Genomic DNA, 22,673 nt, shown 5'->3' with positions numbered 1-22,673 from the left:
AAGAAAACTAGTAAAAAGAGGTATAAGAAAGATATAAATCAGATCCCAGACGAGAATCATATGACAACAAAAATAAAAACTTGAAAAGACAGTACCTTTAATCTGGTAACACACAGAACATCAACTTCCTCTTCCTCAGTTCAGAACCAACTGCACCCATAACCATAGATAAAATCACAAATGAAATCAATAACCAAAAGCAGATGAAATCAAAACCAAAACCATAGATGACATCAAAAACCAAACACACAGTGTATATTACACACACACACACACACACACACAAATCTCCCAAGCACAAGTACCGGAAGCACAAGGGTTGTCTAGCCATCACAAAGTAAGGGAAGAGCCCCCAACCAGGGGTCCCGATACCTCTTGGGGCGATATCAGGAACCCTAAACATTCTACACTGAAGGAAATGAAACCAAGCTCCCACGAACCTACTACATTAAGGTCATCTCCAACGACCGAAAGAGGTAACTGTTTACTATCGCTTTCAATTATCATTATCTTATAAAGATACTGACTTAGGCATCCGAGCGTTGAAGGCCGGTACACCCGGTCTTCCCTATGACCTTTGTTTGTCTTACAGATAAGCGAGACTGAGAGCGATAGTAGCAGGCTGAAACATCCCACGATTCGGCTGGATCAAACCCTACCCGAGATAGCTGAAACATTTGGCACTAGAAGGAGTCCCCTCGCTCCTTGCTGGCAGAACGACACACTCTACTAATGGCTACAAGCACTCTCGATACCAACAGCGACAATCAGCCCCACGAGGGAGCGACCAGTGAAGTCCAGCGCACATTTGAATTCCTGAGCCCAAATACCGAGGAGGGTTCGGTCATGACGACCGAAGCAACCACTGCACTGGAGATTACGATGCGCGACTTCATGGAGACATGTGCGCAGGCCGAAATCGAGCGTATTGTGGCCGAAGCAGCTCTCCAAGAGATTGAGAACATGGCAAACCAGAATCGCATCCTCCGAGAAGCACTCTAGCGGAGAGTCGCAAGCAACGAGGCATTAGACAGGGCCCGTCAACAAGAGACCCCGATACCAACAATCGGTGGTGTCCCCACACCTGGGGCTGTCCTCACCACGGACCTGGGCATCAGCCTCGTTGGTACATTAGTGCTGCCAACAGCAAAAACTTCTGGAAGCCTCGCGGGCTCCATTCCAGGAAACACCAGTACAGGGCCACAAGTGATCTATTTGAACTCACCTCTTTTCCCTAACCTACTCGGCACAGCGCCACCACCCCAACCCGTACCAGATATAGCGAGGGCGTCAAGTACCAACATACCTCCACCCGACCCCAACATGCATTTGCTACTCCAAATGAGCGAGACCATCGCCGCCCTGCAAGCGCATATCAAGAGAGTAGAGAGTAGATCCGGTTGGCAACCGATCATAGCGGGATTTCAAGGGAAGATGGGACCATTCACACCCCGGATACAAGCCTAGAAGCATCCACCGGAGGCAAAACCCTTCAAGATCAAAAAATATAATGGCACAGAGACCCATACCACCACTTGGAGGTCTTCCATTCCCTCTTGCATGGGACACGATACACGGACGCAATGGCCTGCTATGCATTTGAAGAAACCCTGACAGAAGAAGCCATACGCTGGTTCCTTAACCTCCCCGCTAATTCCATTGACAGCTTCCAGGAGCTCGGGGACAAAATCCTTAATTGGTTCATTATGTACGGCAGGGTTTATCGCACAACACCTAACTTGTTTAGGCTCAAGAAGAGGCCAAATGAGCGATTGCGGGACTTGGTCTCCCGGTGGCAAAAGCAAGCTACACAATGCCACTCTCTTGACCCAGCCCTAGAGGTATCAGCTTTCAAACAAGCCATCCAGCCGGGATACTTCCTATTGTAAATCAACACCAATCCTCCCGTGACATATGATGACTTGTACAATACTGCCACAATTTTGCGTAGGCCGAATACAACACCTTTGGTCACGATACCAGTACCAATACAAACCCAGTTAGCATACCCTAGCTCAACAACCCCATTGGGACCACCGACAACAGGAATAAAGATAGCAATAGAGACAAGCCTGTCCAACACACGGGAACTCCAAGTTACAATGATAAAAGGGACAAGCAATACAGGAAAAGCCCTGAGAAGCCAAAGTACAACTCATTGGGTGGCCGGTATAGCGATGCACCATATGGCAGTACCTAATAAAGGAAAAACCCGTAATACGATGCACCCCAATACGAGATCTACACCACACACACCACCGCATATGAGGACATTTGGAACAACCACAAAGACATCATCCCATGCCCGTCGCGACGCAAGCCTGGTCAAGAAAAACCATGGGACAATGGCAAGTATTGTACATACCATGAAGAAGCCGGCCACCCCACCAACATATGCTGGGCACTGAAAAATGCTATCGAGCATCTCATTCAAAACGGCAAGCTCTCGCAGTATCGTACTCCCTCAATGAGAGCCAACACCATTGAAGTATACAGACAGATACTAACCATACACAGAGGTGCCACAAGGGGATCCGAGACTCTTCACCTGCCAAAGCTGCAATGCCCTCGGGGATAGGAGATATTGGGACTAATTCATGGTTGCCACACCCCGCAGGTGGAGTGGGACTCGATTGGTTTTAATTGCTAGGAAGACACGACACGGAAACCCTTCCTGATCACTATGGTCATCGACCACTATCGATGCCATAGGGTCCTGGTCGATAGCGGCGTGGCGGTCAGTGTCATGTTCGACAGCTGCTATGAAGGTTTGAACCGAGACAAGAAGAAACTCACCCAGGATCACGAACCTCTAATCAGCTTTTCAGGAGAAATTACACAGCCCTTGGGATCCGACAACTTGCCCATAACACTCGGTGGAGGCAACACTATCTCCACAATGGCAACACACTTTATCGTTTTTGACTGCCCTTCTTCCTACAACATCATCCTAGGGCGAGACACCATCTGGGGACTTCAATGCTTCATTGCAGGACACATGTTAATGATGAAGATATCTACCTCAGGGGGACCCTCACCATCTGAGGTGATCAGGAGCTAGCAAGACAGTGCAACTCCTTGACTGTCGCGAGGGGGCATGGTAGACGAGAGGTACTCCTAACCATGGACTTGCCCTCCCAATCCAACAAGCCTGACGATCTAAGGGAAGACCCTGAGGCTCTAGATGATTGTGATACATGCAGTAAAAAGAAGGAAGATAAGCGGAAACTCAAGCACCCGAGACCAAATGCCTTGGAAGACTTGATATCGGTCTCAATATCCGATACGAATCCAAAAAGAAAGATCAAGATCGGCTCCAAGACGGACCCACACTTCCAAGCATAATTAATTGCCTTCCTCAAGACCAGACAGGAATTGTTTGCATGGTCATACGCTGACATGCCAGGGATATCACCAGAATTGCTGACCCACAAACTCACCATCTCACTAGACGTCCCCCCCCCCCCCCCCCAATCAGACAGAAGAGAAGGGCCTTCATAGAGGAAAAATACAAAGCCATCCAGGCAGAAGTCAAGAAACTCCAAGATATCGAGTTCGTCAAGGAAGTATCCTACCCTACATGGCTATCAAATGTGGTGATGGTAAAGAAACCCAATGAAAAATGGTGTATGTGTATAGATTACACCAATCTAAACAAGGCCTGCCTGAAAGACGGTTTTCCCCTGCCAAGAATTGACCAGGTAGTCAACTCCACCGCAGGCCACAAGCTCTTCAGCTCCATGGACGCCTTGTCGGGATACAACCAGATCACCATGGAACTTTCTGATCAAGAACACACATCCTTCACTACTGACAAGGGCCTATATTGCTACAAGGTAAAGCCATTTGGCCTGAAAAACGTCGGGGCCACATACTAAAGGCTAGTCAATGCCATGTTCACAAATCACATCGGGAAGATAATGGAGGTATATGTCGACGATATTCTTGTCAAGAGCATCACCATCGAAGATCACATCAAAAACCTGGGTATCGTCTCGATATCTTACTCTGGTACAGTATTCAACTCAACCTAGACAAGTGCATGTTCGGCGTCCTTAGCGAAAAATTCTTGGGCTTTGTGGTTAGCAAGAGAGGCATTAAAGCAAATCCAGAGAAGGTTCAAGCCATCCTCGACATGGCATTGCCAAAAATGAGAAATGAGGTACAGTCCCTCACGAGAAAGGTTGTAGCTCTTGCCCGGTTCATATCGCACTTAACCGACAAATGCGCTCCCTCCTTCAAGCTCCTTAAAACCCACCACACCGAGAAAATCAACTGGGAACCCGAGCATGACAAGGCTTTTCAGGGAATCTGAGACTACCTGGCATCGGTGCCCACTCTTTCCAAACCCATCCTTGGGGAAGTCCTATACATCTATCTAGCAGTGTCAATCACGGCGGTCAGTGCTGCCTTGGTCAAACGCGAGAACAGTGACGAGTTACCAATCTATTATATAGGCAAAGGGTTCAACAATGCCGAGTCCAGGTACTCCGATATAGAAAAGTTCACCCTCGCACTCCTCACTACTACTCAATGACTACGGCAATACTTCCAGGTACACACCATACATGTCCTAACCAACCAACCCTTGAAGCAGGTCCTCCAAAGACCAGAATCCTTGGGCCAACAGGTAAAGTGGTCCATCGAGCTAGGCGAGTTCTACATCCACCACATACGGCGCACAGCCATCAAAGGGCAGGCTGCGACAAACTTCATTGCAGAATTCATACCTCGAGAGGATAGCGAGCCCCCAAACGAGATAGTATCAGGAGCAAGCACCACCCCGACATGAACACTTCACGTTGACGGATCCTCCAATAGCAAACTCAGTAGAGCTGGAGTGGTCCTGATTGACCCAGAATGTCACACGTACGAGTACGCGTAAAAGTTCAAGTTCAAAGCCTCGAACAATGCAGCCGAGTATGAAGCACTGATAGCTAGCATCCAATTGGCAAAAGAACTTGGAGTGACAGGCCTGGACATCTTTAGTAACTCACAACTTGTCGTAAACTAGGTCGGCGGCAATTTCCAGGCCAAGGAACCACATTTATCCCATTATCAGTCACTCACAATAACTCTACTCCAGTAATGCCTTCCCCGCTACACCATGCCCCTAATCCCACGGGCATAGAACACTAACGCAGATGTCGTCGCCCGATTGGTGACATTGCCACTGGACACCGATATCGGGAACCTCAAAATGGAAGTCCTAGAAAAACCAAGTATCGACAGACCATTCTTAGAGATATTCACTACAGGGAGCCAACGACCAACCTCATGGATGGACCCATTCATTTATTACCTCACCAAGGGTATCGAACCACCAGACAGGGCCATTGCCACCTGACTTCACAGAAGGGCAACATTATACACAGTCCGAGAGGGAAAATTATACAGAAAAGGAAGGTCATTCCCCCTACTGAAATACATCTCCCTCGAGGAAGACAGCGAGTCCTACTTTTGTTGCACAGTGGGATCTGTGGCAACCATGCAGGGGCAAGAAACCTAGCATCCAAGGCACTACGTACAGGGTACTACTGGCCCATAATTGAAGAAGACGCAAAATGTATCGCCGGCGCCTGCCTAAAATGCCATCAATTCGCCAACCCCCTCTCACACCATCAGTGCCACTTTCAATCATCATTGCCCCTTGGGCATACTGCCAGTAGGGACTCGATTTCTTCGATAAATTTCCCACAGCACCAGGACAACTAAAGTTTGCCATTGTCTCCGTGGATTACAACACAAAGTGGGTAGAAGTTGAGGCCCTATCCACAATCACGACTGCCAAAGTCATCAATTTCTTATGGAAAAACATATACTGCCGGTTCGGAATCCCTGAAACGATCATCACCAATAATGGGGAGCAGTTCGATAATGATACACTAAGGGAATTTGTCGGCCAATAAGGCACAAAGATCCGATAAGCTTCACCTGCCCATACACAGACAAATGGCCAGGTCGATGCAGTAAATAAGATCATTAAGTAGAACCTGAAGAAAAGGCTAGATGATGCAAAGGGCCTGTGGGCAGAAAAGACACCTGAGGTCTTCTGGGCGATCAGAACAACCCCAACGGAGGCCAATGGCAAGTGCCACTTCTACATGTCGTTCAACACCGAGGTAGTGATCCCTGTTGAGCAAGAAGTCCAAAGCGATAGAGTGGCATGCTTCGATGCACTCACCAACTTGGAGGGACTGAACCTCAACTCTGACCTCCTAGAAGAGTGCCGAGAGCAAGCACACCTTCTCAACATCAACAACAAGCAACATATCACTCGATACTACAATGTAAGGGTAATGCCTCGCCTCCTGTCTGTCGGTGATTGGGTGATGAAAGAGACAATGCCAACTCCAACAGGGCTAAAGACCACATGGGAAGGGCCATACAAGATCATCAAGGCCGTTGAACACGCTACCTTATACCTGAGGGGAACAGACGATATAACTCTCCCACACCCATGAAATGCCCAACACCTCCGCTACTATCCCAAGTAGAGACAAGGGAACCCAGGCCATATGCGCACTGTTAGCCAAATAGCCACCCTCAAGTATAAAGGCCAAGTTACAGTGTAGGGATTATGAGTAGGAGATATCATACCTAAGGGATTGAAAAAGCCACTCTAGCTAAGGAAAACCTAAAGGGTACTAGATGAATATGCAAATATACAAATCACAAACAAGGGCTCACAAGTGGACCAAAGTTCATGGTGAATATATGCAAGATGGTGTAGTGGTTTGATTTTGGTGTTAGAGATGGTTTCAACTCAAATGAACACACAATAAAAACTTAAAACGTAAACTAGGCTATGCTAAACTAGATGTGATAGAATGGATGGAAGTTAGAGCTTTAGGTTGTTCACCATAGCCCCCCTTGCATGTATTGATGTTCAAATTATAAGTAAAACAATCTCAAGTATCCAATTACCCTCTGAGCATCCATATAACATACTAATGCCTAAACTCCTTTGATGTTATCAATTCCTACCGGATAAGTGCGAAACTAACTACCCAAGAACAAGTTATATTACCAGATAAGTATCAATTCATTGCTCCTAGATGCATAAAGCTTTGAGTTTAGGTAATCAAGCAAGCAAACCAATCCTACGTCTAGGTGATTTTAACACACTACCCTCACATGACCTAATGTGCTATCATGCTATTAATGTTCAAAGCTAGCTACTCTCTAAACATTGTTCATGAATGACAAATGAAAAGTATTCAAATTAGCTAGATTCAAATACAAGCATTCACTTCTTGAATTAGCATGTGAAGATGATCATGGAAATTGTATCAAATAAGATTCAAACATCAATTCATTACAAGTTTGGCTGGGGCTTTCAACCCTAGCCCCAACAATAGATTACTCACACATATCTACATAAACTAGCATCAACATAATGGAAAACATTAAGCTATCAAAGAATAGAGTTTAGAAATGACTAGGGATGATCACAAGTGAAAGATGATGAAGTGGTTGATCATGGAAACTTTGTCATGGAGATGATATGGTGGCTCCTCTTGTGCTCTAGCTTCTTCCTTGAACTCCTTCTTCAAGACTTGAGATGATGATGATGCTTGGTATATGTGGGATGTTATGAGTAGGGGTGTAGTTGGGAAATGAAATGGTGGAGATGGAGGTTTTGTGGAGGAGATGGTGGTGGATTGTGTAGAGAATAAAGAGAGAAAATGATGTAGTGACTAAGTGTGGGTGATGCCTTCTTTCTTGAGAGAATGGGTGCTTAAATAGATGGAGAGAGAGGTGTGAAATGGTGCTGTGAAGCAAAAATGAGCAGCTCACAAGTTGCAAGAAGCATGGAGGTGGAGTAAAAAAGTGGTAATAGATCCCAAAATAAAGGGAAAATGGCATGGGAGTGATGTGTAGGTTGGAGTAGGAAATGATGCGTGAGGGATGGTGATTAAGTCTAAAACATACTAGATATTGGAGTGTTGATGATGATGGACTTTTGGGTAATAGGGAGTTTTGGTTGAATTGGAACTAATTAAGATAGAATGATGGTGAATGGATGTGATGGAATAGATATTATGGTACTCATCCTCCTTACTCCTCCATGAATATGGCCGGAAAATACATGGCACCATCGTGAGTGGTGATGCGCCGCCTCTTGTGCCACCAAAAGTGGTGGTGCATATAAAATTTGCCGAAATTTCACTTTTTTCTCCTCTTGTCAAGATTTTCTACAAAACATGGAATTAGATTAGTCAACGTTAAATTGGACTTTAGACCAAGTAATTTCCATATTTTAGGGCACAAATATGTATATGAATTATGATCCAACACGCATCACCTCACTATTTCCAAGTTCCATGGCAACAAGAACACCGTCACCACCTTCGTTCTATTTTGTCAATTTAATCAAATGTACCTTGCAGCTACCTCAGCGCAGCAATGAATGAAATGCTTTTACAACGAATGATATGCTTTTATCTTTATCATACTTCATTTCAACCACATTTAACAAACGATAAGCGCTTATAGCAATCAGGCCCCTAAATGATTAATATTGCATCCCCCATATCGCCTATAGTGATCAGGCCCTAAGCCGGCCACAATGTCTCAGCACGCAATAGGCAAGGGCACGCTGTATAACAATCCCAATTCACTACCTCCGCGTTACCACTACTGTAAATGCGATATCGCTTACAGAAGGTTCTGCTGACATAGCAAGACGCTGTCACTCGCAAACCCTTGCGTTGCTGATTGCGATCACCAACAATAATAAACTAAAGGTCAACGATACGCAATACATCACAGCAAACAACTAAAGAATAAAACCCGACACCAGTAAAGTAATGACGAACATCCAAAAGTAAGGCCAAACTATATAATGCCTAAAGTCAACAATACGCTCTCACCCATAGTTCCGATACTGTTGCACGACACAGTATCGAATGCTAACGATGCATTATTACAACAACATGGAATGCCTAACATTACACTTCAATGACCAAAAGCAACTCCCACTGCTTAAAAACACAGCCCCAACGATAGTGAGTAACATATTGAAAGGTGATACATCCATCGATAAGGAATGAACGATATACAAAAAGGGAATTTATTACAAAGGCTTTGTGGCCAATAGCGATACACTAAACTTTACTCCATATAAATGCGATACATACATCTTAGCACATGAATGTGATACATACATCTTAGCACACAAATGCGATACATATGCCTATCCTCATCACCCCTCCCACCAAGTTTGATTCTTTAGAATATGAGAAGCTCCAAAAGAAAATCACTGCCATCGGCGTTGACGGGCTGGTCAAATTCTGGTGGAAAGAAGTCACTCTCTACCCCATCGCCGGCTGATCTCCATCATTGTAGCCCCGCTGCACCACTAGCAATCATCATCCCTCCCACCAAGTTTGATTCTTTAGAATATGAGAAGCTCCAAAAGAAAATCACTGCCATCGGCGCTGACAGGCTGGTCAAATTATGGTGGAAAGAAGTCACTCTCTACCCCATCGCCGGCCGATCTCCATCATTGTAGCCCCGCCGCACCGCTAGCAATCGGTGCCCTTGGGTCTCTCACTTGGATTGAGACTCAGTTCTCTAGGAGCACCGATTGCTCAACCCCCTAAGTGGTGACGGAGCCGAGCTTGCCTGAGATTAGGCTATAAAGCCTATAACCTAGGCATGAGATTAAGCAATAAAGCCCAGAAGTCTGGAAAGGAAAACTGACAAAAGGAAGAAGAGATTTCATGAGCAGAAGAACAATGAAAAACAAGGAGGATGCCATGTTGAGAATGTGCTCCACCCCACACTCACCTTGCCTATTTATATGGAAAAGCCACAACCAAAGCCGCCCCCAGGTGACCAACGGTCACACAGCTTTGATGACTTGCAATAATGAAAACATCAAAAGTTGAAAAGAGTAAATACATTCAATGCATGCGGGAGTATCGTCCAACGAAACGTCTCTTCCCAATAAATTTCTTATATTCCCAAAACAAAAGAGAGAATTGTGGAAACAAGCCAACAGACCAATGTTCCAACAAAACCCAAAGTATATATACGTCAGCAGGCCTATCGCCAACAAAAAATAAATAAATAAATAAAAGAAAAAGCTACGTCTCGCCCTCGGCACTACGTGCCTGCTCCCCGATCACGTCTCGGTCCCCAACGTTCCTGCCCTCCTTGGTCTACCTTGGCATCCACCACGCGAGTGTCTCTTTGCTCACTTGTGCGAGCACTCCCAGCCTAGCGGTCGCCGACTTGGCTCGCGCTGCTCTCCATGGCAGCTGATGGCTCTTTGATAACAATCCCTCCCCCACGACCACCATTTGCAGCGCTGGCTTGCAATCTTGCGGCCTTTTTCGCCTGCATATCGCGACCATCTTGTCTTGGTCAATCCACCCAGCAGCGATACCATCGCGAATAGAATGCAGGGCTTCGTCCGAGAAAGCTTTGTTCATCTTTTCCTTAAAATTGGACGAGAGAAGATAATGGTCCACAACCCTGGCCACGCCATCCCCCTTAGCTTTGTGGACCTTGTCAAGATGCGTCTCGGCTGCGGCAAGAAAGCGAATACAATCATCGGCGAAGGTACTAGCCCGAGATCGCTCCTCGTCCACCTCCTTCCTTAATCGCTCCAACTCTGCATCGCTCTCACCAGCTTGGCGTTCAATGACCCTCTGGCGGTCAACCTCTCTTTGCAAGGCACCAGTTGCCTCTCCAATTCAACAACGTGATCGGGATAAGGAGCTACACTCTCTAAGGCTGCCCCACGAAGCTCCAACTCTACATCGCGGTCCTGCACCTGCCTCTCCAGCTCTGGCAATTGCTTCTTAGCAGTGCGGACCTCCATCCTTACATCCTCTAAGGCCTTTAAACCTACCTCGTCCCGCTGTAGCTTGCCAGTCAGGTCCAAATTAGACTCCCTCAGAGGAGCAATAGCCTCCTCAGCCTCTCGTCGTCGAGCCTCCTCTATCTCCTCTATCGCCACCGACCGCTCCAATTTCATCCTTCTCGCAATCCCGTCGTCAATTGCCTACCTCATCTCCTCATGATCTGCTTGGTCGCTATTCAACACACCCTGAAGTTCACGTGCCTGCTTCTTCTTAGCATTCAACTCCGCTTGGAGTTGAGCTATCTCCCGATCAAAGTGCGTGAGCAACTCGGCGGATACCTGAAAGTTCATATTCATAGCTTGCATCGCACACCAAACATCAGAACAAACAGAGCAAAACAACGAAACAGAATGTATATAATGAAAGCGATACTCACCCTCATCAACCTCTCCTGCGCATCCCGATATCCCTGACGAGGATCGTCCACGCTTACGAGGCTACGATCTCGATGACAGTTGCGTAAGTCAGCCACCATGTGCATGATCACTCTATCGGCAACACCAATCTCGCTTAGAGTTCGCGAGAGACCTCTAACAACCTCATCCCGAGAGTGGCGGGAACCTTCACTCGTCGAGTGCGAATGTACAACCTCTTCAACTCGGGACCTCTTCCCCGCATGAGTATCGATACTCACACCTACGGGGGTACTCCCTAGACGAAGTTGTGAGGCCGTCCTCTTCCTCAACCCAGCGCCATCAGTACGCCCATAGGTACCTTGGGCCTTCTCCCCCTCGCTTGGCTACACGGAGATCTCCACCTCTGGCACCCGGTCACCCCATCACTTCCACCCTCTCTAAGGCCATGCGGAGCACCACTAACCTCGAGAACCGCCATCGCAACATCCACAACCTGACTCGTCACTTCTGCCTCACCACTGTCAACAGCGATAACCTCTGGTGACCCCGGGCCCTTGATATCGGCACCAAAAACACCCTTCAACCAACATCTTCAACCAGGCGATCCCTGGCACTGGTATCGCTCTGGCGGCACTCCACTTTTTCAGAAAGCTCCTCTATGGAGATCTCCACTTCCAGAGGTGGCACCTGTTACCCCACATTGTCCCCGACATTCTGCTCGATATCACGGTTGTCTCCCTCGACGAGGGTACCGGGGGACTACCCCTCGACTCGTACATCAGCAGGTCCAGTTTTCCTCATAGGAAGCTTCAGCGCGGGCACCACTTCCCTCTGAACCTAGGATGACTGCCCCTCTTGCCCCACCGGAGCCCGTGTACGCCTCCTCGATTCACCCGCCGACTCTCGAGGATGCAGCCTTGTCTTAACAGCGGCATCCCGAGAGTGGGACCGCGCCTCCCCCGGCTGGTCTTGTTGTCCTTGGGTAGCACTATCACCAACACCTACAGGCGCCTTAGCATTCACCGCCGCGCTATTCAGATACTCTAGAATGGTCTCGAAATACCTTTGGTATACGTCATCGGGCAGCTGCATGCTCACTCAATGCTCAGTCTCGTACACCCTCTTGTCCGCCAAGTCCACATTGCAACGCCTGACCACCTTTGAGTCTTTCAATAACTCCTTGATGATGGCATCAATATTTACATCGGCATAGGGAGTGTCACTTTTGGTGGCAGACTCGCTAGGCATGTCGACTACAAAAAGCAAAAGAAAACATAATGAGCCACATCAGCAAAACAAAATGAACGCGATACAACAAAACATAACGCCTCACCAGGACTCATCCCCAACTCAAACCTCTCGTATATCGCTAATCTACAAAGGTGGTAAAACCCCCTCCTCCCCTTCGGAAACTTGGCCAAAACCCTCATAATGCGCTTTTCCTTTGCCGGGGTCCACCGGGTATCTTGTTCCACTACGATACAAAGAAATGCTGTTAACGCTTACACTGGAAACATGAAAACGCTAAAAACATGATCGCGATACTCACAAATGGGTTGAAACCGAGTCGGAGCCTGGTGCACCATATCGAGATTCTACCACAAACCACCTACAAGACACGGCTTCCCCCTCTATCGGGTGTAAATATTGGATGGTAAATCCTCAATAATCTGGCTCCCACGTGACCTAAAGTTCACACACCCGCTATCGCATGTCTTCGTCGAATAGTGCATTTTGAACTACCTTGGTGACTTGGAACTACACAAAATGCAAGCACTCTATTATGCATTGTTCATCCCCGATCAATAAAATGAGTAGTAACTACCATGTAGTTAATGTTTTGACAAGAAGTCTAAGTGTCGGTTATCAAACTAACACAATGAGACTTCAATTCCCTCCTCAACTCCTCCTTCTTGGCATCATACATGCGAAGAAAGTTTTTCATTATGACTTTCCTACAAGGGACTTTAAAAAGAGGCACAGCAACACTGCAAATGTAATTAAACCCAAGTTATTCGATGAAACTAAATGGAAGTTCATCGACAACAATCATATGAGTAGCAGCTTCAATGCAATTATCCTGACTCCAATTCACAAAAACTAAACTGCCCTGCCCTCTTTTTCCATCACTGCTTAACACTTGTTGCCCATATTCTACCTTAACTCTACCCGGGTATCATTTACAAGCTATCTCTATGTGTTTCCTAAGAGATGAAGTACCATTATCATAAGGATTGCATGCCAAATGCGTCGACCAATACTTACATTGAGCTCGTTTGGTGTTGCCAACCACCTTCGCAACTCCATCAACAGTCTAGATTAATGGATGATCCACCTTCGTAAATGATCCCAGACATCTGACCTCTGTTGGCCTTTCTTTCCTCATTTTCTTTTCACAGGAGCAGTGCTTCGAGCCTTGCTTGGTTTTGATGTTGGGGCAACTTCCGGGTTGTTGCTTGCAACAATGATTTCATTGCAAGCAAAGGATGGCAATGATTGTTTGGAATCAGACGCAACAAACTAGCTAGACCCAGATTGTTCGACACCACAAAGTTGAGGCATGATGAAAAAGAATGCAATCGAGTTGGCTATTTGGGAATGAAAAAGAATCAAATCGAGTTTGGGAATGAAAAAGAATCGAGATTTCAATCTGATATAAGACCGGATTGAATGATTTGAATCGATTAATTGAATTTTGGGGCTAGGGTTTCTGTTGAATTAGGGAAGAACTCATAAGAGATTGAGAGGAGGTGTGTTTGATCAAGTTTGGGAATGAATTTTGGGGTCTGATATGTTTAGGGATTAAGTTGATTTAGGCACGTGTGTTTTCACTGAATACATCGGTTCTAAGGGCTGAAAAACACCAGAAACTAGGACCGAACCGATACCTTGTTTCTCAGGTCGGTTTTTGTATGGAACTGAAATTCTCGGATCAAGAACCGGGCCGAACCGTGCTGAATCGACCATTTCGGGTCGGTTTCTCAGGTTTTCGGTTTAAAAATCCCAGCCCTAGTGAAACCTTCATCACCAAGGCACAAACTCCTTAAGAGCTCTGGGACAAAGCTAGTTTTGCAATCGACAAAAAATATATATATATATATATATATATTTTTTTTTTTTCAGAATTTGCACCCGAATTGTCCCTTTCTCGACCAAAGAAAAAAAGGTACAAACGTCTCTTTCATTTGGGGGTATTTGCCATAATACTCTCCATTTGTTAGAAAAAAAAAACAGGAGTAAATAGTTCATTTTCACGGACTCAGAGTCAAATTTGTTGAAACAGACGAGACTTTTGTCCTGATTTCTAAATAGTCCCTTTAGGGCATCTGCCACCATAGGCCAAAGGCCAAATATATTTAGCCTACCAAAAAGGGAATATTCCATCTAAGATGTCCATTTGGCCTATTAACAAAAAACAGTGCTGCCACCGTAAGCCAAATTCTATAAACCAAAAATAAAATATCATCATCTCCAACGACTATAATTCTATAAGCCAAATTCTAGCTGTTGTTTATGTTTTAGCACTTCGCACTCTAGTACTCTTTTTCCCAGTTCGGAAAATATTTCCAAATATGGTTTTGACGAGGCTATTAATAAAATTAATCTATTTTACTTAAATAAAAACATATGTGTGTGTGTGTATATATCATAAAACTTGAAAATGAATGGATGGCTAAAAAAAAAAATCTGAACATATCAAATATTAGGTTCATATTGAAGATCTCAACAAGATATTAACAATGGTATAATTTTTATATTCGGAAACATTATAAATAACACATTTATATAAGAAAATTATAATTTTATAAATGTATAAAACATAATATATAAAGAAATAAAACATAAAAATTAAATGGGACCTACCATTTAGCCTACCAATTGGGAAGCCAAATTTGGCTTATGAAATGTTAGCAGGCCATTTTTTTTTTTTTTTGAAGCCCTTGTACTAGCCTACGGTGGGAGAGAGAGATAGGCTATAAATGGTGATACTAGAAATGCAACCCGCGCTTTGCTGCGGAATTTATTCTTGTCAACAAATTTGAACAATGAAATACAAAAGAGAAACGCGATGGCGCAGGGTAGATTTACCTTAAGCTCTTTATGTCCCGTGTGTTTTAAGTTTTTGGTTGACAAATAAAACCAAGATGTGTTTATATGACATGAAAAACCTGTGTAATAAACAAAATTGTTTAAAAGCTAGTTTACATTGTATGAATCTAGTTTTAGGAGTTGCATTTTGCATGTAGCCTTGGTACAAACCATTATGTGGGAGCAAAAATGGTCTTCATTGCTTCATATAAACCATTGTCTTATCAAAAAAAGGTTGTAGTGATTTTACCACAAAGCATTGCCATGTAGGAACCAAAAAATATCTGCATGGCTTCATTGTTCTTCTATTGATACTATTCTAAAGATGGTCCTTCAGTTTTCAATCTTGCTTGGCATGCACTTGATGCAAGTTTGTATTGTCTTTGCTAACCTTCTGTGCATTTGTAATTTGAAGCACTGAGGAATAGATAAAATGTTGGTTAGTAACAATTATACACTACAAAGAAAAGAATAACAATTAAGGGAAAAAAAAAAGTTCAATGCATTATCAGATGTCCAATCAAAGTCTTTTGACTGTCACACTAACAATCAAACTATACTCATTCATACTTATAATTTCAGAAAGATTGAATATCATGAATGCAGTATGCGTACCATTTTAGGGATATTTCCAGGCTGGGAACCAGCCTTTGAATGAAGCCTTTCCAAAAATAATCTGATTAATAAAACTCCATAAGTAGAAAGTCTACTATTTAAGTGAGTTGTGGAACTATGGTCTTGGTTTTAATGATGAAAGCATCAGAAATGGGTGTTGTATAGAGACGCTGGGGCAAGAAAGGAATCATTTTGACAAAATGTTTTTGGTTTTGGCAAAGGACGAAAGCCAAACTGCCTTGCAGTTGCAGTGTGGTTGGCTGTAATAAACCTGTCTTTCAGTTATTAATGCTTTCTATGCTTTCTTAAGCAACCCCAGGTCCCCAGCTGTAAATTTGCAACTACTATCAGACTTTCAATTTTCATGTATAATTTGTCTTATGCTAGTGGTACTCAGCATTTATGCAGCTAACAATAATTGAAAAATAAGTTTAAGAGAGAAATTATGATGAACATTATACAGTGGCATTTTGTGAGTTTTGGTCCAAACCCGGTACTATTGCCAGCCTAAGTTTTATACCTTTTTTGGAGTGTTGAAATTCTGCAGTAAGAGTTTTAGATTCGTTACTTTGTACTTAAAGTTCTTGCTGTGTATCATAACTATATCAGACTCTAGACCAGTGAGTACGCTTTCTTTTCAGCTGAAATCACTGTAATGTGTTCATATTTGATAACTGAGAGGCTTTACATATTCATACTGGTAACTTTGGAGCTCTTCTACCTGTTGTATATATTTAGCAGCACCTTTTCTGCTATCACATCAGTGGAATTCAATATAAACCAGCCATTTGACATTAGTACAGAAATCAAAGTTCCGCGAGTAGATGACTCCTTCAAAAAGTCCATTAGTCTATTTTCCTTAACCTATGTATAAGCAATCCTACAAATCCCAAATAGCCAAAAAAAAAAAAAAAACCAAAAAAAAAAACAATGAATAAGAATAAGAATAAGAAGCCCAGGTAGTTCAAAACTCAAAACAAAGCAACAGTAACAACAAAAGAAGCCTTTTTCTTTTTTGGGTGAGAACTGAAGAGGCCAAATAAAGCAGCAGTTGAAATCATGGATGAATCACAAAGTTAGCTTCTATATCATAATTATAACCCAAAAAATGTAAAGACATTAGCTTTATATCAAAATTAGCTTGAGCAAGTTTTAAAAGTATGTACCTGAAACAACCCAATTCAAACAAAGCAGCAGCAGCAGCAGCACCAACCATAATCCTGCAAAACAACCCAATTCAGCACTCAGCAATATTCAAAGTGAGAAATTCAAAAGTACTATGAATGTCAAACAAAGCAAGAAAGATGGGCAAGTTATAAGCAACAATTGTTTCCAGTCCAAACCTCTCTCATTGAGAGTGTCAAACAACTTGATTTTCAGAGGATAGCCCTTACATCCACATATCGACACTCAAAAAATCTCAAACCCGGGAAATCGATCATTTCGAAGAACCTCCACAATTAATCAAACCACTTGATCGATCATCAAGAAATTAACAAAAAGACGACATTTCTGTATTGATTTCACATGTTTTTGCCTCAAACCGTCCGCTGCGTCTTCTCAACAGCTTAAAATACGGTTCAAAATCGTCTGCCAACTCAAACCGTTAATCACCTAACCAAATACGATAATTAACTTCACGTACAATTCAAAAACGCACTTATATGAAGATCCAACGGTCGGATCTTCACCCGTGACCACACAAAGTCTTCGGCACAGTCCTACGATCATTATAACAAAACTATAAGTCTGTCGAACGGTCCGAATCTTCACAGATCACAAATCGAACGATAGAAATCAAACGAAATCGTAAAATTCATAACTAAATCATACGATATCCAAAATTCACATGTTATATATCGAAATGATTGTATGAACACGTAGAACATAAAAATGGGCAGAAACTGCCCTTGGGATCCCCAGAGGTGGCCGGAAAAGGCCACCGGAGTTAGGGACAGATCGACCGCCGACCACCGCCTATGGTGTCGGGGCTGAGATTTTCCTCTTCGTTTAATCATTTTGAGAAACTTTCAAAACTAGCTCGAAGTCAGAAAATGAACGAAAGTGATCGAAAATACCTCAAACAGTCCGGTTTGGCTGGAAAATTTGCAGAAAGTGGCGAACCCTCCGACGAGCTTGAAATCGATCTCCCCAGGTCCGGGCCTTCTTGGTGCTTGTTCAGAAAGTTTAGGTGAGTCTAATGAACCAAGAATATCGAGTTTTGGTGGTCGGTAGCTCGAGATATTCACTTCGCACTCAAAACGGCCGGAAATGGAAACAAGCTTCCTACTGCCGCTACAAACCGTGCCACGGCGCAAGACTGCCACTAGCAGCTGCGCAAGGTCGAGACGAAGCCGTGGGAGGTGGTTTGGTGTGGTTTGGTGGCCGGAGGAGGGAGAACGGAGCCGGAGACTCCTTGCTCTGTTTTCGGCTCGGGCTCGGGAGGGAGAGAGAGAAGAAAACGGTGCGGCTGCCAAAAATGGAAACCCTAGCTATTTTTGGAAATTTCCAAAAATAGTTAGGTATATATACCCAAAATGGAAACTTTTCCAAACGCGATAACTTCTTCGTACGAACACCGATTCTTGCGTTCTGCATATGCACGAACTTGTATCAACGAGCTCTGCAACTTTCGTGAAGGAAGTTTTCCCAAATTTCGTACGTACAAAAAGTCGATTTTAGTGACCCCCCCCCCTAAATAACGTTTGTTTTGAAAATAAACTCATTCGAAACCAAATTTCTTGTACAACGACATACGAATCATGCCCACAATTCATATATCATACAATTGAACAAAAATCGAATTACGAAATAATTAACTGAGAATTTCAGGTCTTCACAGTCTACCCTCCTTAAAGGAATTTCATCCCGAAATTCAAGTAAACTCATCGACAAACAACAGTGGGTACTTTGCCCTCATGTCAAACTCTAACTCCCATGACGCATCACCCTCATCATGATGACTCCATAACACCTTAACCAAAACAACCTCCTTCCTACGAAGCCTCCTCGTGGGGTATCCAAGATACGAACAGGTTCAACGACGAAGGTCACATCCGGATTCACCTCAATAGTACCGTGATCAATCACATGGGACTCATCTCGGATGTACCTCCTGAGCATGGACACATGGAAGACATTGTGTACACCGGACATGCTAACTGGTTAAGCAAGCCGATACGCCAAGTCTCCGACCCTTTCCAAAATCTCAAAGGGTCCAACAAATCTCGGTGCCAACTTTCCCTTCTTGCCAAATCTCACCACACCTTTCATAGGTGAGACTTTCAAGAATACATGATCACCTACCACAAACTCCAACGGTCTTCTCTTCAGATCGGCATAGCTCTTCTGTCTACTCTGTGTAGTACGGATCCTGTCTCGGATGGTCGTAACCTTCTCTGTAGTCTCCCAAACAAGCGTAGGACCCAAGAGCTTCTTCTCTCCAACATCCGCCCAACAGATAGGAGTCCTACATGGCCTACCATAAAGTGCCTCATATGGGGCCATGCCGATACTGGAGTGATAGCTGTTGTTGTAGGCAAACTCTACCAATGGTAGATGATCCGCCCAACTTCCCTTGAAGTCCAAAACACAGGCTCTAAGCATATCCTCCATCACCTGGTTCACTCTCTCAGTTTTCCCATCTGTCTGTGGATGAAATGCAATGCTCATAGGCAAAGATGTGCCGAAAGCCTTATGGAATCTACGCCAAAATTCCAAAGTGAAACGAGCATCCAGATCAGAGACAATGGTTACCGGCACTCTATGAAGCTTCACTATCTCATCCAGATACAACTTACACAATGTATCACCGGAGTATGTCTTTGTCACAAGAAGGAAGTGTGCCGACTTTGTCAAACGATCAACTATCACCCAAATAGAGTCATAACTTTGTCTGGATCTAGGCAATCCGGTCACAAAGTCCATGGAGATCTCTTCCCATTTCCATACTGGAATCGGCAAAGGTTTCAACATTCCTACAGGCCTTTGATGCTTTGCCTTCACCCGCTGACAAGTAAGGCACCTAGATACATACTCAGCCACATCCCTCTTCATCCCAATCCACCAAAACTGTCTTCGTAGGTCCATATACATCTTGGTACTCCCTGGGTGTACTGTATATTGAGATCGATGTGCTTCCCGCATGACCTCCTCCTTGAGGTTATCACCGCCCGGAACATACAATTTCAATCAAAATCTCAATCCACCATCAGCTCCAACTGTCCACTCAGAGGGACCTTCCTCGTTGGCATCAAGAATCATATCAGAAATCACCATTTGAGCGAACTCATCATGTGTCTGACTCTTAATGATCCTAGAAATCAAGGTCAGCTGTAAAGTGATACTACCAAGAAAGATTCCTTGTCCTTCTCCTGTGGGCTTAAGGTCAAACTCAGATACAGTCTCCAACATAAGCCACTCCTGAACCATAAGAGATGCCACAATTCCCCTAGTTTTCCTGCTTAAAGCATCCGCCACTACATTGGCCTTTCCGGGATGATACTCCAAGGTGAAATCATAATCTTTGATGAGCTCCCTACATCTTCTCTGCCTCATGTTCAACTCCTTCTGAGAGAATAGATACTTCAAACTCTTATGATCAGAAAAGAGTTCGAACTTCTCACCATATAGATAATGCCTCCAAATTTTCAAGGAAAAAACCACTGCAGCTAGCTCTAGATCATGAGTTGGGTAGTTTCGCTCATGCACCTTCAACTGTCTGGAGCCTTAAGCAACAACCTTACCATGTTGCATCAACACACAGCCCAAACCTTGATGAGAAGCATCACTGTAAATAACTAAACCACCGCCACTAGATGGAATAGTCAACACTGGAGCTGTAGTCAATCTAGTCTTCAGCTCATTGAAGGCCTTCTCACATTCATCCGTCCACACAAATTGAGTGTCTTTCCTTGTCAACTTGGTCAAAGCCGAAGCAATACTAGAAAACCCCTCAATGAATCGCCTGTAGTACCCTACCAAACCAAGGAAACTACGGATCTCTGTAACGGTAGTGGGGGGACTCCAACCCATCACTGCTTCAACCTTTGAAGGATCCACAGAAACTCCATCCTTCGAAACTACATGACCAAGGAACTTGACCTCCTTTTGCCAAAATTCGCGCTTCTCAAACTTTGCATACAACCTTTCTTTTCTCAAAATCTGCAGCACCACCCTCAGATGCTTCTCATGCTCGTCGGACGACTTTGAATAAATCAAGATGTCGTCAACGAACACCAACACACACTGATCTAAGTAAGGACTGAAAGTGCGGTTCATCAAGTCCATGAATGCTTCAGGTGCATTAGTTAGACCAAAAGGCATGACAAGAAACTCATAATGCCCATACCTGGTCCTAAATGCCGTCTTAGAAATATCTTCATCCTTCACCCTCAACTGGTGATATCCAGATCTCAAATCAATTTTGGAGAACACCGTAGCCTTCCTAAGCTGATTGAACAAGTCATCAATCCTAAGCAAGGGATACCTATTCTTGATGGTCACCTTGTTTAGCTGTCGATAATCTACACATAATCGGAGTGAATTATCTTTCTTCTTCACAAACAGCACTGGTGCGCCCCAAGGAGAAACACTAGCCCGAATGAACCCTTGTGCAAGTAATCCTTCAATCTGAACCTTCAACTCCTGAAGTTCAGCTGGAGCCATCCGATAAGGTGCTCTCGATACCGGTGCGGTACCTGGTATCACATCAATGGAGAAGTCCATTACCCTTTTCGGAGGTAATCCTGGTATCTCCTGGAACACATCGGCATACTCTGACACTACCAGAATCCCTATAATTTCTGAAGTACTACCCACTGATTTAATGTGTGCCAAGATCCCTGCCCTCATGGCGACGTCAGATCTCAGGCAACGATAATGAAACACTGGTTGCCCAGGGGCATGGAAAGACACAATCATTCTAAAACAATCAATCACTGCATAGTTCGGACTCAACCAATCCAAACCTAAAATCACATCATACGTGTGATCTGGAATCACAATCAAAGATGCTGTGAACTCTCTACCACAAATTACAATAGGGCAATCATCACAAAACATACTAAGCTCAAGAAAGACGCAAAAAGGTGATGTAACACACAAATATCTAGTAAGCAGTTTAGCAGTCAAACCCAACACATCTACCACAGAACTATATATGAAAGAGTGGGAGGCTCCCATATCAAACAGTACTCTAGCAAGATAGTTATAGATAGACAAGGTACCTTCCACCCCAGTGCCTCTCTGGCAGATGGCAAAGACTCTGGCTGGTGCTGGAGGTAAGGCTCTCTGCTGGTTACCCTGTCCCCCACTCTGAGGTCGAGTACAGTCCCTTGCAAGATGTCCCATCTGTCCGCATCGAAAACATGCCCTAAACCTGGGCTTAGTGCAAGTCTTAGCAAGATGACCAAACTCATTACAGTTATAACACTTCATAGGAGCTACTGGTGCTACACGCCTGATAGGTGAAGCCTGAATAGGAGGAGAAGTTACTACTGCCCTAGCTGGGGCCTGATGGTAGAACTGAGTCTTCTGTCTCTTCCAGTGGCCACCTTTATAATCTCGGGACCCACTACTCCCTGCTACTGCCTTCCCTTTTCCCTGGGAATCTCTCTTAACTGTTTCCTTCTCCTTGTGGATCAGATTCTGCTGCTCAATGATCAAGGCTTTAGCTAAGATCTGCTCCTTTGTTCTCAGCTCCATAATGGCCACATCTCGCTCAATAGAAGCATTC

General features: G+C 44.3%; 1 long non-coding RNA gene across 1 annotated transcript; it reads right to left on the bottom strand.

The window, feature by feature from the left end:
• Window positions 1-15,498: 15,498 nt before the first annotated feature.
• Window positions 15,499-17,162, bottom strand: LOC121049081. The gene is made up of 2 exons (XR_005799284.1): window positions 17,104-17,162; window positions 15,499-15,739 (listed from the first exon to the last, which is right to left on the bottom strand). It is a non-coding gene; the product is annotated as an uncharacterized LOC121049081 (long non-coding RNA).
• Window positions 17,163-22,673: the final 5,511 nt, after the last annotated feature.

Source organism: Rosa chinensis, chromosome 5 (assembly GCF_002994745.2).
Source record: "Rosa chinensis cultivar Old Blush chromosome 5, RchiOBHm-V2, whole genome shotgun sequence".
NCBI lineage: Eukaryota > Viridiplantae > Streptophyta > Magnoliopsida > Rosales > Rosaceae > Rosa > Rosa chinensis.
Note: the sequence above shows the minus strand (reverse complement) of the source record. Positions and strands in the feature narration are given on the sequence as shown.